We start from the raw sequence: 5,347 nt of genomic DNA, 5'->3' as shown, positions 1-5,347 counted from the left end.
TGTATTTACACGTCTTTACACTAAATCCCTTGGATGTGTTCTGATAGATATTTTAGTCTCAGATTCACGATTTTTTCTTATAAAAAAGAAGGTGTAGTATGATTGCCAAATGGGACAATTCTCCAAAAATGACACAGAAAATATCAACTATAGGTCACTGTTCGACCTTCAACAATGAGCTAAGCCCATATCGCATAGTCAGCTATAAAAGGCCCCGAAATTACAATGTAATACAATTCAAACGAGAAAACTAACTGCCAATATTAGTTGTAATTGGCTTTGAACTAGCTGTCAGTGACTGTGAGTACTCTCAGATCTGTACTTAGTGTCTTTAAGGATGTACTTAGGTGAGGTTAGGCAAAAATTAATAAATTAAGAAGTTAAAATTGATACCATTATCTGGTAGAGCATCAATTAAGGATAAGAAAAAGCAAAAAATATTGATAGGTCATGGACCTCCTTTTCGAGATATTTGAGATTTAAAATATTGGCGGGAAAAGGCTGACTCGGACTTTTACCTTATATTTGCATTGGTATTATAAGGTCTCAAAACAAAAGAACGAAAATTAAGAATCTTCTAAAATTTTGGTAATTGACCTTTCATGAGCTATTAAGTCTTATATGAAAAAATAAATGGGTGTTATGGGGCAAAATGTTTTACACTGTATTGTATGGAAAAACACCAAGGAGTCCGAACATTTGACACAAATTCCAAAACCTCACCTAAGTACACCCTTAAGTTTTTGTACCGGGCCATGTCTACTCTGTTTTTGTTAGATTTATTTCTATCTATTTGCATCAACCTGATGAGTTTTCACCTGATTTTTGTCGAGCCTGCAATTTTTGTTGCAGAAAGCTCGACAAAGGGATAGTGATCCGGCGGCGTTAGCTAACTTCTTAAAAGCTTTATATTTTAGAAGGTGGAATACCTGGGTGCTTCATACTTTGTATATAGATGTAATGCCTCATGTTACGAAGTTTCCATCAGTCACATGTCCTATGTCCTTGACCTCATTTTCATGGTTATGTGACCACTTGAAAAAAAAAGCTCTGATTTTTTGTAATGTTGAATTCTCTCTTATTATAAGTAAAAGGATAACTATATTTGGTATGTACGTACCTTGCAAGGTCCTCATGTCCGTCAGACAGTTTTCACTTGACTTCAACCTCATTTCATAGATCAGTGAACAAGGTTAAGTTTTGGTGGCCAAGTCCATATCTCAGATACTATAAGCTATATGTCTAGAATATTCGGTGTATAAAAGGACTGTAAGGTGTACATGTCCAACTGTCAGGTGTCATCTGACCTTGACCTCATTTTCATGGTTCAGTGATAATAGTTTAGTTTTTGTGTTTTTTGTCTGTTTTTTCATACTTTAGGGAGCTACCATTTGATTTTTATGGGGGGGCTAGGATGAAAAATGTTGTCCTGCTTTTTTTTTTAGTTGTAATCCCTGTCCTGCCTTTTTATTTTTTACTCTATTCGGTCCTGCCTTTTTTTTTACTAGTTTATCCTGACTTTTTTTACACAAATTGTCATCCTGCCTTTTTTTTTTACCAATTTGCTCATCCTGCCTTTTTTTTTACTCAAAACTCCTGTCCTGCCTATTTTTTTCAAATTTCATCCTAGCCTCCAAATCGGGGTCCAAAATTAAACTTTGTTTTATTTCAACAAAAAATGTCTATATGGGGTTCTTTGATATATGCTGAATCTAACCATGTATTTAGATTTTTTATATTTGGGCCCGGTTATCAAATTGCTCCACATTGAGGTCTAAGGGGTTTAAAATTGAACTTTTTATTTGTTTTCATCAAAAATTGAATTCTTGGGGTTCTTTGATATGCTGAATCTAACCATGTATTAAGATTTTGGATATTGGACCATAATAGGTAAATGTCCACTTTAAATTTTTTAAGTTTTTGAGTTTAAGCTCTTAGACCACATTCATTCTGTGTCAGAAACCTATTTAACCACAATCCAAATTCAGAGCTGTATCAAGCTTAAGTGTTGTGTCCATACTTGCCCCAACTGTTCAGGGTTCGAACTCTGCGGTCGTATAAAGCTGCGCCCTGTGGAGCATTTGGTTTGTACATAAATAAGGCCGTTATTTTTTTTGTTTAATGTATTTTACATTGTCATTTCAGGTACTTTTATAAATTATGAAGGCCGTAGGGTGACCTATAGTTGTTTTTTCTATGTCATTTTAGTCGAGCCTGCAACTTTAGTTGCAGAAAGCGCGACATAGGGATAGTGATCCGGCGGCGGCGGCGGCGTTAGCTAACTTCTTAAAAGCTTTATATTTTAGAAAGTGGAAGACATGGATGCTTCATACTTTGTATATAAATGTAGATGCCTCATGTTACGAAGTTTCTGTCAGTCACATGTCCGATGTCCTTGACCACATTTTTATGGTTCAGTGACTACTTAAAAGTTAAGATTTTTTGTAATGTTCAATTCTCTACCATTATAAGTTATAGGATAACTATATTTGGTATGTGCGTATCTTGCAAGGTCCTCGTGTCCGTCAGTCAGTTTTTACTTGACCTTGACCTCATTTCATGGATCTGTAAACAAGGTTAAGTTTTGGTGGTCAAGTCCATTTCTCAGATACTATAAGCAATATGTCTTGTATATTCAGTGTATGAAAGGACTGTAAGATGTACATGTCCAACTGGCAGGTGTCATCTGACCTTATAGTTAAGTTTTTGTGTGTTGGTCTTTTTTTCTAATACTGTATGCAATAGGTCTACTATATATGGTGTATGGAATGATTGTAAGGTATACATGTCTAGCTGGCAGTGTCATCTGACCTTGACCTCATTTTCATGGTTCAGTGATCAAAGTTAACTTTTTGAGTTTTGGTCTTTTTTTCTAATACTATATGCAATAGGTCAACTATATATGGTGTATGGAAGTGTTTTATGATCTTTATGTCAGTCACGTAGGTTTTATTGGACTTTGACCTCATTTTCACGGTTCATTGCTCCATGTTAAGTTTTTGTATTTTGGTCTGTTTTTCTTAAACGATAAGCAATAGGTAAACTACATTTGTTGTGTGGAAGAATTCGTAACTGTACATATGCCAGCCTGGCATGGTTCATCTGACATTGACCTCATTTTCATGTTTCATTGGTCAATGTTTAGTTTTCTTGGTTTATGTTAAGTTTATATGACAGTTGTAAGTAATAAAACTTCATATTTAGGACTATCAATACAATATCAATGATAAGTAAAGAATGCGAGACAAGTCATGTCAGCGTGTGCACTCTTATTAACTCTTGTGGAGAGTTGTCTCATTGCCAATCATACCACATCTTCTTTTTTTATATTAAACAATAGTACATAAAACGCAGGTGCTGCAAAGAAAACTGGAAACACAAATTACCAAAGAAAAAAGCTGGGGTGATCTCAGGTGATACACAAGTTTTATCAGATCCTGCCGCAAATGTGGTACCCGTCGTGTTACTAATGTTAATAAACACCCGTTAATAAGTTTCAATCGGTAATTCACATTCAGGGGAAAGGGGATGGGATTGTAGTTACTACAAATGTTAGTACACACCCGTTAATAAGCCTTAATTGAATTGGTAGGTCACATTCGGGGTAAAGCCTAAGGGAATGGGATTGTATTTACAACATTTGGAACATATCCGTTATCATCTGTGAAATGGATATTTCATAACGGTCAACCAACTCGATCGTGAAGGCATTCGTAAACTTTACCAAGGGATGATTTCAACTTCAACACTCGGAACTCCTAGTTTAAAAGTTTCTTTGAAGGCAATATTACAATGTGAGTGCTCAGAAAAAATAAATGTGTCCCCAGTTCAGATGCCCCACTCGCACTATCATTTTCTATGTTCAGTGGACCGTGAAATTGGTGCCCAAAACATTTATTTGGCATTAAAATTAGAAAGATCATATCATAAGGAACATGTGAACTAAGTTTCAAGTTGATTGGACTTCAACTTCATCAAAAACTACCTTGACCAAAAACTTTAACCTGAAGCGGGACAAACGGACGCACAGACGAACGAACAGACAGACAGACGGACGAACGGACGTACAGACCAGAAAACGTAATGCCCCTCTACTATCGTAGGTAGGGCATAACAACTTATAGTTCTTATATTCCTTTTCTTTTCAGTGCATATCGAAGGTAAATAGTTATCTTGTTACAGCAATACTCCATTAATATTAGGCGAAATGTTCAACAAACTTTAACATACTTCACTCAAATAATGAGTGTACATTTTACAACAAGGGCCTCAGTGGCCGAAGAAGTTACTACTGTAATCTCTAGCCAATCAACACTGAGGTTGTGATGTTCGGACACTCGACTCCAATCTTAATTGACTAGGGTTGTCAGTTTTACTAGTCGTTGGTTTTCTCCGGGAACTCCGGCTTCCTCCACCAATAAAAACTGGCCGCCACGAAATAGTTTACATGGTCTTAATGCGGTGCTTAAAAGTGGCGTTAAAACACCATAAACAAACCAATCATTTTACAAGACTACAGAGTAAAATAAAAAGAAGAGCAAAACGAACCAGGGCGGAATGGTATAACGACAAACAGTCCTTTAGCCAAACAGATATTAGGGCGAACGGACTTGTTTGTCAAACGAAAGACTCAAAAATAACCCATCTAAGCAAACACTGGTCAATTCGCCTTTTCAGAATATAGAGGACTATAGGTAATCTCATTGTTCGCACATTGTAAAATGAAATTAACATTACGTCATTGGTTGAAATTCTATTGTTAATCACGTTTAAACCAATCACAACGTTTTGGTGTACGCTTTTGGAATTATTACCCAAAATGCATTAGATTCGGCAAATTCGGAGTCAGAACTCAAGTCTGGTAAAGGTCACATGATATCTTGCGAACTAGTATCTCTTGGATAAGTCAATAATTTATGTCCAAAATTTAAAATTAAAAAAAAATGAACTCCGAGTAAAATTTAAAACGGAAAATCCCTAATCAAATAGCAAAACCAAAGGATTAAACACATCAAACGAATGGACAACAACTGTCATATTCCTGACTTGGTACAGTCATTTCCAAAGTTAGCTTTAGCACGCATTCGTCACAACTCGGCTGATTCCGTATCTTAAGGATAGTAGCGGATTCACCCGAGGATTGTCGATTGTTTAAGCACGTTCAAAATCTGAATTTAATCATGCCGGTCTATGTCATCAGAGACATATAATACACAATCCGTGAAAAGGAGAAACCATAGATTTACCGACAATCATAAAAACAACTCAATGGCAATGCAAGCTCATATTATAAATTTCGAAAAACACACTTAGAAAACAATTTACCGACAATCATAAAAAAAAACAA

Source organism: Mytilus galloprovincialis, chromosome 11, assembly GCF_965363235.1.
Source record: "Mytilus galloprovincialis chromosome 11, xbMytGall1.hap1.1, whole genome shotgun sequence".
Taxonomy (NCBI): Eukaryota; Metazoa; Mollusca; class Bivalvia; order Mytilida; family Mytilidae; genus Mytilus; species Mytilus galloprovincialis.
This window is presented reverse-complemented; position numbering follows the sequence as displayed.